The 14,030-nt window shown below is 40.8% G+C and overlaps 1 long non-coding RNA gene across 1 annotated transcript in view; it reads left to right on the top strand.

Annotated features, from left to right (window-relative positions):
* Window positions 1–4,087: 4,087 nt before the first annotated feature.
* The window catches only part of LOC134504980 (uncharacterized), an 18,512-nt gene continuing 8,569 nt past the window's right edge, over window positions 4,088–14,030 (top strand). Inside the window, exon 1 of the long non-coding RNA XR_010068697.1 lies at window positions 4,088–4,286. This is a non-coding gene — a long non-coding RNA (uncharacterized LOC134504980). The remainder of the gene's footprint in view (window positions 4,287–14,030) is intronic.

Below are 14,030 nucleotides of genomic sequence, written 5' to 3'. Positions count from 1 at the left end.
TCTGGAGGGCCACAGGTTGGGGAAGGCTGGCTTAGAAAATGCTACAAATACAAGAAGAAAACAGAAGAGCACATTGGGGAAGCCTGCAATACCATGAAATGCAACCCTGAGCTCTTGCAGATATACAGCCCTACAGTCCTGCCAGTTGTATTCCAGCAGGGAAAGTAGGAAGGAACAGCAGCTGGAATGGGAGGGGAATCAATTTATATCTGTTCTTTTGGGGGGGAACAGTAGGACCCATGTCCCCAAACCTCAGAGTGCTACACCCTGTTTCTTTTGCAAGATTTCCAGTCTCTGAAAGATATCATCTAGGAGGAGGAAGAGGAGAAAATTTGTTAAAGACTGCAATCCTCTACACTCTTACTTCAGTAAGCCCTACTGAATGCAATGGTTTTGAGTAATGATATATTGAATTGTCTTCTTAGTGTAGATAGCAGGAGAGCCTAAATATAAATGTTGAAGTCTGCCTGGCCCACCATCCTGGAGTTCTCCAATACCATACCAGAAACCACCTCAACCGCTGTAGATAAAAGGTGTATCAGACATTAGAGCAGAAAAGGTGTCAATAGTACCTCCAGTCTCTTGCAGTGGCCCAACCCCAAGTAAAGTCTTTGTACCTCACTGCCATTTGAAAAGATTTCCTGGTGAATAGAGTAGCATTCCTAGGGAGCACAGATACTAGACCCATGCCTAGTCCTGCTCATGGAACTTTGTTATATGGAGCAATATGTCAGCTTTCTAAATGTGTGTCTTCAACTATAGTAAGCAAAATTATTTAGGATTTAAAAAATGCTATCAATTAAGGGCCCAGATATATGTTTCAGTACTCTCATATTTGCAACTGTATCTTCCATCCTGGTCTGTTTCTGTTGTCAGTCTTTAGCCACCATGATGAACATGGTGTGACAAGATGAAGAACTGCCTATAAACACCTTGTGAAGCTATTCTCTGCAGCAGCTGCCATTAATACTAGTGCCACAATTGGCTGCTCCACCTCAGCAACAAATCTGATAATAAAAAAAAAAGGAAAATATGATGATTACATCTCTGAGCCCCGAGATTATGTAGGCACTGCTTTAGATCTGGAGGATTTAATGGAATCAATGGCTACACAATGCTCAAAAGATACAAGGATTTACTGTCTTCCCTTCAGCAAAAGTAGAACATGGAAAGGAGAAATGCAAGTTTTGATACAAGTTACCATTGCCTAAGCTATGAGAATTTCATAACACAGACTAGGTTCTCCTGTCAAATTTAAGGGAAACATCAATCATTGGACATGTCATAGCCCCCCAAAATAATGCAATTTGTTATTTGCCCTGATCTAATAAAATCCTGGCTAGCTAGTTCCAAAATTTCACCTTTCCATTTATTTCTTGAGCTTTATTTTTAATCTATAATAAAAGTCTGTGTAATATCTAAACAGATCCCACTTTGGAAGGAAAGACTGCTGAGAAGAAGCAGAGCAAATTGATGGTAAACTTAACATAGCCTCTTCAAATGTGGTACTGTACTGCATTGTGATGGAACTTTCAGAATTCCCACTTAGCAGAGATTTTGATCATGGTAGCTGAGAAGGTGTTCCAGTTCTAACGTACAGTAGTCAGAGTCTACCACATTAGAGAAAGCTGTATGACCACAGCTCAACTGTTGGCTGGGGATTCTGGGAGTTGTAGTCCCAATGGCTCTGGAAGTATTGGACTGGGGAAGGCTGACTTAAAATGTTGTAGCAGATTATTTCACAACACATACACAACATGCTGCATATTGACTACTCAGAAGTAAGCCCACTGAATTTATTTTATAAAATAAATTTCCGGGTAAGTGTGCACAGACTTATTTTACTTTTTGTTGTTACTATAGCTATGTTTTGGAATAGTTGATTGTAAATGGAAATCAATTTAAATGCCATAAATTTGAGATACTTCCCTGTCACCATAGCTGCTTAAATGAGTGCAGTGAGACCTGAGGAAGGGAATATGCCCGCACCAATTGAAAGCAGCCAGTAGTAGGGCAGATCCAACCCCGTCCCATCATGAGCTCAGAAGGTGCCGGAGTGTACTGTAGCCTGCAAATAGCAAGGCTGGTGTTGGAAGATGGAAAAAAGCACTTCAATTTTGGTGCAGAAAAACACAACATCAGCTGGCTCCAGCTACAGTCTGGGATGAATAGACGCATGAGTCATGAGGAGGTGTCCTTCAAACATAATTGGCTAGGCATCCTCAAGCCAAAATTAGGGACTTGTGTAGAAGTGCCCACAGAGCGGCTGGAGTTTCTTCCTCAGATGGCAAGGGGATAGTGATATCATGAAGTTTTAGTCGCTTTCTTCTGGTAGAGTGGCTCATGGAATACAAAACCCTTCCTAGAGAGGTGATGAGGCCTCTTCCCCATATGCCACCCAGAGTCACTTCTGGAAGATGGGCAGCCATATGAATTATTTGAATAAATGAATAAATAATTATCTGGTTCTTTTAAAAAAAAACTTTTTGCAGGTCTAGAGGCTTGAAAAATATAGATTAGAGCAGGGTTTCTCAACTGGTGTTCCATGGAACCCTAGGGTTCTGCGAGAGGTCACTAGGGGTTCCCTGGGAGATCATGGTTTATTTAAAAAATTATTTCAAATTTGGGCAACTTTTCATTAAAGAGGTAAGTTTCATTCTTTATTTTTAGTTTAATAACATTGTTAATGCATATATGCAGGCCTACCCATGAAGCAAATATAATGACTTTGTAACTTCTGGCCTATATTTGAGCCTGAATGTGCAGGGGTTCCCCAAGGCCTGAAAAATATTTCAAGAGTTCCTCCAGGGTCAAAAGGTTGAGAAAGGTTGGACTAGAGGCTGCATTCATGAGTTTTTTGCTATTTCTTTTTTTAAAAACAATGGAAAATAATAGGCCTGATGTTCAGCGGCACATCCCCAGGGTTTCAGAGGACTGAGGGGAGGATGGCTTGTTGCCATGGGCATCACTCTCTCCCCACTTCTGCTCTAGGATCCTAGCATAATCAGTCCCTTGTCAAGGATCACTCACTCTTGCAACCAAGCCAAGAAATGCAGCACTAAAGATGAACTCTCCCAAGAATGGGATCTGAACCTTATTTGTTTTCCTGCAGGCACATCCCATGCAAACAGGCTCTATAAATTCCTCCTCTCATGATGGCTGACTCCTAGCCATTATGGCATCTCAGTGCCACAATATTTGGTTAGTTTTCCCCCACGGGTCCCATTTTCACATGATGAAGGTGAAGCCAATTTAGTGGCCTGCTAGGACCAACTGAATTGGAGCAGAGCTTATAACACAGCAGAGAAGCTGCACAGAAAAAGAATATTATCTTAGATAGCTTCAATGAGCATGTCAGAGAAACACAGGTTATTGATCTTACACATTCAGCCCTCCCAAGCATAAAGAATCACACGCTTAGACAGATTAGGTTAAGATAAGAAAAAGTATTTCTTACTGACTTTATTGTTGCTTCTGTTACATCCATCTTGGTGGAAAAGATGAAGTTCCTTTGTTCTTCTTTCCTTTCTAAACACTTAGTTTGCCCTAAACTCTCAGCACTACAGCTGCCAAGGGCTGTGTGAAAGAAAAGGGCAGAATCCGTCATCAAGGCCCGAGCACATGGCTCTGATGAATGGAGAGCAGACCAGCATGCTTGCTTCTCCCTGGGTGGAAGAAGGGAAAAGAGAGAGAGAGGAAGTGGGAGTGGCAATGAACAGCTTCCTCAGAGTTGCACTGTGGGACAACCCAATTTATATGCTAATTCACATGCTAATGGGGCATGCTGGATTTGCCAGGACTTCCAACAGAAGGTAGCACAAAAATTCCTGAAAAAATTGTCCCCCATCACTGAGTCTCATGTTGCCTTGGCAACGTACAACGCTCCGGTTCACAAGGGAATGACACTGAATAGAGGAATCCTTCCCACGTCTGCTTCAGCAGTTGGACCAGGGGAGGCAGTGTTTCTGTAAAGTTTTAAGATTCTGAAAAAGAACCTAGGAAAGGGAAGAAATGGCTGTTCCCTTCCAAAAGCTTGTTTCTTGGGACTTACAAAAAAACCTTACCTGTTGTCATGAGCATATCTCTGAAATGGCATCAGAAAAAAATCTATCAGTCCCTTTTGACAACACATTACTCTTTATTTTTTTTAGCTGTGTGAATATGTTGTTTGGTAACCTTTAGGATTTTACTGTGAATAGAGTATTTATTTTATCACATCCAAATAGCATATCCCTGCCTTCCAGTACCCAAAGAACATAGAGCAAAATCTACAATCAATCAGAGCAGTGAATATCTATTTTGACTCAGCTCCTGCCATGTAAGATCAGTTTTCCCCAATTTTGTGCCCTCCAATTCTAGAACAGTAACTCCTAGAATCCCTAGCATTTCCATGCTCAGTGGTTTGGGGAAAAAACACATATATTTCATAATAATAGCAAGGAAACCGAACCTCAAAACACAAAGGTAATATAAATACAGAAGTGAGACATTTTCCAGTCATTTCACCTGCAGGAAAAATATCTATTATAGGGAGGTGCCTTTCTCCAGGTGGAAGTACAAATTGTCCCCCAGAACAAAAATGGGAGGGGGAAGAGCTAACTTCTGAAAATTCTTCCCAGACGCAGAAATTCAGGCAGACTTGGACATACTTAGCCATCACTCTAACCCATGATTAATTCTGTTTTGTTGAACAAGTCAGAAATAAGCCAGAGTCAGTCTTGTAGACAAGATAACAATAACAGTATATCAAGTTCCTGGTGTGTTTTCCATTCATTTTTAGCTATTTTTAGTTAGAGGTTTGAGCAGGTCACAAAAATAAACCCAGAATAAGCAGGAAACCGTCTCCATTAACACATCAAGCTAATCCACATTTATAGACAGTAAGTGGTCTATAAACTGTGGCTTCAAGGTTTAGTTTACTGCTCTGAAACAAACTATGGTTTATTTGCTCTCCACCAGTTGGACAACACACATGACTAGGTTGACAGTTAATGCTATGCTAGGTTTTTTTAAACCATAGTATGCCGAACAAGCCAAAATGGCTTAACATGATGTGTGAATGCAGCCATTTGCATTACAGGGCCCCTTGTTTTGCTCTGCAAAATGTACCACTTTGATCTCAAAGGAAAAGATTCCTAGGTAAGAGATATTTTAGTGGGAGAGGCTTTTGTGGCAAAAGTCTGCCTATTTAAAAACCAAGAGCTATATCACCAAGCAAAGGCAGCACTAGACCAATTCGATAATATGTGTGTGCATGAAAAAGAGAGAAACAGACAGAGACACCTACTGTATTTCCAGAATGTTCAGATTTCCTTTTATTCCCAGGTTTTGGTCCAGTATGTCTGAACACTATTTTTTTGCCATAGTGTTATGCAAATGTATGTATATATTTTAAAAAAACAAATCTTAAATGCTCAACTGGGATCTCATTAGCTGCCAGTTGTAGCATCACACTGGAAATTGCACAATCACTTAAGGAAGTCCCAGATGCCTAACAATGTCTTGGCATGCAGTACATTCAAATGCATCTTATGCAAACCGTTATGAATGAAACTGTTATTGCATGCATAAAATGGTGAGACCTATTCTGCTCCATTTTCACAGTGTGGGCTTCTAGTAATACACAGGCTTTCCTGCTTATATAAACCCTATTGCTTTGCCACAATAGGTTGCCAACCCCTTTTCTTCCCCCATTCCCCATTTTGATTCCACAGATGAAACAAAACAATTTAGCATTCAGGATTTCCACAACTCAAGACAGAGTAGCGAAAACAGTATAGTAATCTCTGACAGCAATAACTTAGATGGCTGCAGTTGTTTTGAGGAACTGAAAGATCTATTGCACCAGCTCTTTTTAGGCCTTTGTATTTTCAATTGTTCTTTTTGTAAACTACCCAGAGTTATGATAGATTGGGACAGACAATACATTTTCTAAATAAAGAAATCAATAATGGGGTTGTCCGGAGGAAAGGATCCATCTGCCTTGAGAAAGTACAGTCCTGGTCTTTTAGATTCCTACCCCAACACAGTACAGTAGCCAAGAATGGTGAGGGTTGAAATCTGGCACCATGCAAAGGTCTAAATTAAAGTCTGGCATAAAAAGGGCCACTTTTAGTTGTGATTCAGTTTGCAGCCAATGGAGAGAATACTTCTCAAACCCAGTGGCCCTCAGCTGTACTGGAACTGTAATTCCCAGGATTGCTACCCTGTAACGCATGCCAACTGGCAACTGTGAAGTTTTAGCCTCAACACCTATGGAATGCCCCTGACTGAGGAAGACTGGCAGCAGTTGCCCACCGCTTCAAAGGTCCACAGTGGTTATTGCTCTCGTGCATAGTTCAGTCTCGTGGGAGTTCAGATTCAAACTTGTAGAGAAGGTTTTCACTTGTAGAAAAAACCTAGCAACTCAGAGTCTCATATAAAAAGCAGAAAATAATAGCCTTTTTTAAATACAGAGAGATTCAAGCTCTCATCACTAATTTCCAACCCAATTCTGGTTTCACTTGCTCATATATATATATGTATGTATGTATGTATGTATGTATGTGTCATGCGCTGCCTACTACTGAGTAAAACACAGACACTAATTCATGGAAGATCAGGTTCTGGTTTATTTCAGCATAGTGCATAGCTAGAAAAAGCTGAGAGTGAAGGGAGCGCGCCGGTACGGGGTTTAAATAGCCCACGCCGGTCAGCGCCCCCACCTTGGGTTCTGTCATCCCCCCAAGTCCTGTATGCTTCGTTGCCGGTAGGTGAGGGGTCGCGGGGCCCCTGCTGGTGCCCCGGGCTTCGCTCGTAGTCGTTTTCTTCCTCTGGCCGGTGATTGCTTTCAGCTGGGCGATATCCTTTGCGTTCCTGCTGACAGCTTCAGGTGTGCCTCGTGATCCGCCCTGTCTTTGTCGCTCTTTCTTCCCCCTTTGTGTTTTCTTGACTGGTTTTTCCGGCCGGGGTCGTTCCCTTCTCCTCGGGGTCTGTGTCTGTTGTTGTGCGTCGCTTTGCTTATCTTTTAATCCCTTGCTCTTGTTTCCGTGGTATTGTTATGTGTGCCGTTGTGCTGATGCATTCAGCTCAACGGTGCTCATGACAGTATGTATGTATGTATGTTTGTGTGTGTATATGTATATATATATATAAGCAAGTGTGTGTGTGTATATGTATACACACACACACACTCTCACAAACATACACATAGTCATGCACACACATATACCACATCACATATATTTCAAGATGATGTTATTTAGGCTTGGTCTGAACCGCTTGATTTGTTCAGATTGCTGTTCAGTTGAGGTCGTGCCCTCTTGTGGACTGCATTAACTTATATTGACAGATAGGACTGCAGACAGAAATCTCTCATCCTCCTGCCTTCCCACTTATACTCTGCTTCCTACTGAGATCGAATAGGGGCTGCTCCATTGTTTTAATGCACTTCTAGAGTAAGAACAATTTAATGGAGTAACCATGTAACTAGCAGGATTGCAGGTTTTCAGTTAACCAGAAGAGTTAATCAAGAAAAACAGTAATTCCCAACCTGCTTGAGGAGAATAAAAGTTGTTTGGTAAAAATATTAAATTCAGATTTTTCCTAGTACAAATCTGATTTTTAAAAAAGTAAATGCTATATTTTGCTTATATAATACATAGATTACTATTAAATCGTACGCACATAAGCATATTGTCTCTAAACTGAATCAAAGGCTCTACTAAACAGAGTAAGGAAGTTTTTCTTTGCAAAGAAAGACTTTAATTGTATATCATAAATATGTAAGTATTTACACTCTGCCTAGGCACTTCATTTTCAATGGATAAAAATAAACCATTCTAAGTCCTTTTGCAGGCACTCGCAAAGGAAAAGAGGCAAGTGTCCCACAAAGGCACCAAACTATCATTATCTTCTCTGCATTTTCCTAGTAGGAATAAGGAGACAAAAAAAATACCTTAATGAATATGAATATTCAGTCTCATCTAAGCTTCTGGGTCTTTTTCTGACGGGTTACAAAAGAGCCACATCCACCTCACAATAGCCACAGCAGTCTATTCCACCTGCAAGAAAAAGCAACACCACTTTTAATACATGCATAAAGATAGCTTTCGTTTGTTGTCCCACCCAAAGGATTGCATTAGGGAAAAATATTGACATGATCCTGCTAATTACTCAAAGATGGATTATTTTGTAACCAAGCTTTTTGTTCCATTGGAAATAGCTGCTACATTTAGTGTGTTCTTGTCAAAAACCAGATGAGCATATAATTTCCTAGAACAATTTAAAGCTTTGGCTCTACTCCAGGCCTTGGGCTAGAGAGGGTTGATGGACTCCTTGTATGGTGTTTTGGTCTTTGGATTGGTTGCTGGCTTTTCTCCTAACTTTTTTTTTTTGGCCTATGTATTTCTTTGTTTTTATTGTCATATTATTTATTACCCACTACCTGTACATAGTGGGTAGTGGGCAACTATCATAAACATTAATTCTCAGTGAGTCTCACTCCAGTCAGCCAGTCTGTTATACCTTCAAGCAACTCCAGCTTGATAATTTGGCATTCTTTTTAGGATATTTTAGATTTTTTCCCTTCTGTTCTTTGCTCCCTGCTCCTTTCCTCCATTCCCTTCTCTCCATGGTCACCTCTCTGGCTTCCTAATCTTTATTTGAAGAATCCACCAAGATCTCAGGGTCACCAAATTTAAGATGGCCACCCTTAAAATTCTTCCCAGTCCCCTCCACCCAGCTTGGTGAGGGAATTCCTGTAATTCTTCATTGGACACCATCTTAGGAAGGAAAAGTGCATTTACTTGCATGTGTTTCTTGCACCTTTAATTCTTTCCAAATAAATTTGTAAACAAACAAGGGAGCAATTTGTGCTTTTCAGCTGAAGAAATTTCAAAGGTTGCCTTAAAAAAAATCATTTCTAACGTTTAAAAGAAATGTTTTGGCTCCCAAAATAAGAAATAGAATATATGAACCTTTCCAAGTAGATTTTTATATTACATCATGCATACAAGTTTTCACAGTGTTCAAAACTGTTCTTGAAGAAAAAAAAGTTCAGTTGGTAGAGTGCAAATTGTTTCTTGGCTTCTCAGAGATGTTGGCTGCCTTCTGACAAATGAGATTTTAGCAAGATAATCAGAATCATCTGCCCCCTCTGGTGACAAGTCCTGGTATCAGACATATATATTTAAGATCTTCTTTACCTATTGCCCACTGTGAATAAATTAAAAACATATTTCACAGAAGACCCTATAGCCAACCTACTCTGTGAATTTGAGTTTCAACACAAAAAACACTCTTTTTCTCACCTGCCGTTAAAACACTAATTCCTATCAGGGGATTTGGGAGGAAGATATACAATGAAATATACCTACTGTGCCCTAGAAATAAATTTCGAATTATGTGCAGAGCTGTTGCCAGTTAAAAGATATCTTTGAAAGGAGCAAAAGTGTTGAGTAGTTTATCTAGCTTTTGAAAAGTAATTTAAAACTTAGGAGAGGCAGAGGAAGTTTAGGGGAAGTGGGGCTCCCTTGGCCCTTACTCCAATAGCAATGTGTCCTTTATATTATTTATTTCTGGGCTAGAATTGAGCTGGTATCATAATACTGTGTGAGATAATAGAGCTTAAGCCTGCTGGACGTGTCCTAATATTATGCATTCTAGGAAGTTGTTTTTGATTCATATACCACATCCAGTTACTACTGATGTAGAACAGAATGGGCTCCTTTCAGCCCCACTAGGAAGACCAGGAAATCAGTCCACAGTAAGGTTAAAACTACTTTTATTGACATTGACTATAATAACAAAACCTTGGAAGTCTGATTATGCTGTACCTCCTTCTCTTTCTTATAGTTCAGTAAATTAGGGAGCTGTTCTCCTGAGTCACTTCTGAATGTTATCTTATAGTTCTGGACTTAAAATATACTCAGCTCCTTTTGTCAAGGCAATGGTTCCTGCATACAGTATCTCCATCAAGGTCATTTTTCTTATTCTCTGCAGCACCGTTTTTGACTTGGGGACTATACTTCTCTTTTGAGCCCTGCTTGGCGGCATAGGGGAGCTGACTGGTGATTTGGGGGTGTCACTGGAGTCCGTGGGGACAAAAAGTGGAGGCTGGCTTTTTTGTTTGTTTCGGATGGTTTGAGGAGCATTACAAGGGGCACAAGGTGCTCTGAGGCTTGCAAAGGCTTAACTCACTTGTTTTGCCTTTTAAATCTTCCCTGGAAATGGGAAAATATTATGCTTTGGGTGACCTCTACAATTATCCAAAGACAAGAAGCAGATGCAACGTTTTCTGTCCCACTAATTCTGAGAAGTTGGGGGCGGGCAGTATTCTAAAACTACAGGATTTTCTTACCAGTGACTGTGTTGTTTGTTGTGGAGAAAAAATATGGATGTTTTTATGATGTAATATGAACATACAGGACAGTTAATATCACCTGTTACTATGCTCAGAATACCGCTGTAAATGGTCTGTTGATAATTGAACTTTGGTCATGAATTGCCTGCCTGCCTGCCTGCCTGCCTGCCGCAAAAGGCAGCATAAATAGCACTGCCTCCTCCATTTTGTTTCCTGAGGGGTTCCCTGGACTGGGATACAGTGCTTGGCTCAAAGTCAGTCAGTAAGCTTCGGTAAGAGTTTTGTTTCTTGGTTTCTTGGTATATCTTGTTTTATGTAAGTATGTATGTTTGTTTCATCGCTCCATTAAAATTAATTGCTGTCCTTAAAACGTAGCTTTAACTTTCAAGGTTCAGCTTGAATTTCTTCAGTAGTGATACCTAAGTACTTTTCCTTCCACATTCACTCTGAGAACCGGAAACGTGGGCGATAGCTGTCTTCATATTCCAATAGGCAAACATGAACAGATATCAGAAACTTAATTTTTCCTCCATATGTATCCACATTCACTCTATGGGCAACTGTTACCTCCACAGCACAGGGCTGCTATATCAGGGGTTGTAAAGATCCAGTTAACCACAGGATGGTAGTCAAGAGAAACAGAAAGCTCTGTTGCATCTTGTGGTCATTTTTGCAGCCCAAATCTGGTAATCTTTGCCTCAGCTGTCCTTTCTCCCAATTTATTTTACAAGGTTGATTGGAGGATAAATGAGATTAGTGATTAAATGTTTTATATACTGAACTCTGACTTAGAGAAGCAGCCTGGGCAATTTCTTCCGAACAATTGATTTATTTTTATTTAGAACTAAAAACACTGTTAGACTTTGTATTTCTAGGTGCGAAGATTACTGGAGATGCTGACTGCAGTCAGGAAATCAGAAGACGCTTAATCCTTGGGAGAAGAGCAATGACAAATCTCGATAAAATAGTCAAGAGCAGAGACATCACACTGACAACAAAGGTCCGCATAGTTAAAGCAATGGTGTTCCCCGTAGTAACATATGGCTGCGAGAGCTGGACCATAAGGAAGGCTGAGCGAAGGAAGATAGATGCTTTTGAACTGTGGTGTTGGAGGAAAATTCTGAGAGTGCCTTGGACTGCAAGAAGATCAAACCGGTTCATCCTCCAGGAAATAAAGCCAGACTGCTCACTTGAGGGAATGATATTAAAAGCAAAACTGAAATACTTTGGCCACATAATGAGAAGACAGGTCACCCTGGAGAAGATGCTGATGCTAGGGAGAGTGGAAGGCAAAAGGGAAGAGGGGCCGACCAAGGGCAAGATGGATGATATTCTAGAGGTGACAGATTCGACCTTGGGGGAGCTGGGGGTGGTGATGACTGACAGGAAGCTCTGGTGTGGGCTGGTCCATGAAGTCACAAAGAGTCGGAAGCAACTGAACGAATAAACAACAACAAAAACACTGTTATATACAAATTATATAATGCAGATTAACATGCCTGTTGCTAGGATATGTTCCTCTCTTTACATATGTATAGGCTGAAGCAGGTGATACTGAATGCAACACCAACAACTCAGTTTGTTGAATTAACATCTATTTGGTTGCTAGAAATGAACCAAAAAACCATGTTACTGAGATTCAGTATTCATCATGCAGAAAAATGCAGCCATACTGTACAAATGCTCATGAGCCGATATATTTTCCATCTGCTATAGGTGACCTGCCTAAAAAAAACCCAAATCACTAGTATTTCATTATAGGATAATGAAGATTATAGAACAGCTAAGCAGATGGATGGGTTTTACATTTTCTTGAATGAGATTACTTGTCAGTATTAAAGTTGATTGCATAGCTAAGATTCTTGTTTGTTCTGAGAAACAGTTATGCATCAGTCCTTGTTCAGAGTTAAAGAAGTGGACCTTATTTGGAACTAAATAAGCTAAATTAAGGGAGTGATTACATGTCCAGATAAAGTCATATGCAGTTTACAGTGCTACCTGGGCAGGACTTTGGGACAGAAGTCAGCAAAATGAAGAGGCCCCCAACAGAGCAAAGCTAGCTCTCCACATTTTGAAGGAAACCAAGTGAGGCACATTTATATAATAAACAGCACCACCTCTGGAAAGCACATTCAGTCCAGAGCCTAAAATTAGCCATCTGCACCATTGTACACAACAGGGATGCAGCTGGCATTAAAACAGGGCAGGCAAATTTTTAAGGAAATGAATACAGAAGGCTTCATTTCTTCAGAGCCATTATAAATCTTCTACCCTAAAGTAAGCCTGTCCACCTTTTATCTTCTGTAAGTATTCCTGGAAAAGAAAACCAAAAATGTTGGTCTGGAACAATTATAATTTGCCAAGTTCAGCTAACCTGCTTGGCCTTTGCTGGGCTGTTGTGCTTGCCACTAGGACTTCAAAATCACTTGTGCCAGTCTACTTCCCTGTCACAACTTGGTGGGCAGGTATAATTATACACCATTAATCCCTGTGACAGGCCCAGAGGGATGATGGGATTTTATACCAGTGATTTCAATTTAAATCTTTTCCCTTTGGAATGTGGGAGAGTGGAAAGGGATAAGGTGAGGCACTGTTCCTTCACCCTAAGGTGGGGCAACAGAGAAGAGATAGTGCCTTGGTTACATGAGCTGTTGTGAGAAGAAGCTGAGCCAAAAGGACCGGTTGTGCCAAAAAGGAAATAAAAACACTTTATTCCACAATTTCCTTGTGCATGATTGTCACCCAGACTTGATCCAAGGCACCCACAATGCATCAAAGTGTTTCCTCATGCTAGTTCTCCTAACTGTCAGGAATCACGCTGAGACGAGGAGTAGGTCTCTGGTGTTTATTACTGCTACATAAGACCGAAAATCCTAACAAACTGAAGAAGCGTGGGAAAAACCCAGACAGATAAACTCCAAAGTCAAGGCAGGTCTGATCTGTGTCTCTTTGAATGGCTGCTTAACTCCTCAGTACTACGCATGCGTTTTCCCCCCTGGATAGAGGCCCGCTCCTGCTCGCCATCAGTACTCATGAGACTAGTATTAATTATGTACAACCTCTGATTTTGGGGCGGGGGGAGGCAGAAAAGTGGCTTTACTCAAACTTGCTATGTTTAAGAAGTCAAGCATAGGATCTCCCTTTTTTCACTGACTGTAGAAGTGTCGAAGGCACAATCTAGTTCTTAATAAGTTTTTACTCACGTTGTGGAGATATGTTGTACTGAATAATAATGCCATTGGACTAGAACTGTTGAGCCAACCCACAAGATTTTGCTGGTAGAAGCAGAACTGAAGAGGACATCTCACTTTCCAAGTACAAGAAGCATCCCAGCAACTGGATTACTGTAATTTGCTGCACATGGGACTGCCCATAAATATGACTCAGAAACCTCAGCTGCCCTGTAATGCAGTGGCCTATACTGCCTCATTACAAAACTGCTGTAGGGGTTCTGAGTGTGTTTGTGAGTGCAATTTAAGGTGCTGGCCATTGCCCATAAAGCCCTAAAATTTATGGTTCAGGGCTTGGGTATCTAAGAGACTACCTTCCCCATAATGTTTCTATCTGTTGAGCCAGATGACCAAGGAGAACCTGCTGAAGTTCCCCTTCTCTTAAGATGTACAAGGCAAGAGGGCTCCACACCATGGGCATTCTCTGTGGGGACTTCCACCTCTGAAACAGCTTCTCT

This window comes from Candoia aspera, chromosome 1, assembly GCF_035149785.1.
Source record: "Candoia aspera isolate rCanAsp1 chromosome 1, rCanAsp1.hap2, whole genome shotgun sequence".
Classification (NCBI taxonomy): Eukaryota; Metazoa; Chordata; class Lepidosauria; order Squamata; family Boidae; genus Candoia; species Candoia aspera.
This window is presented reverse-complemented; position numbering and strand designations above follow the sequence as displayed.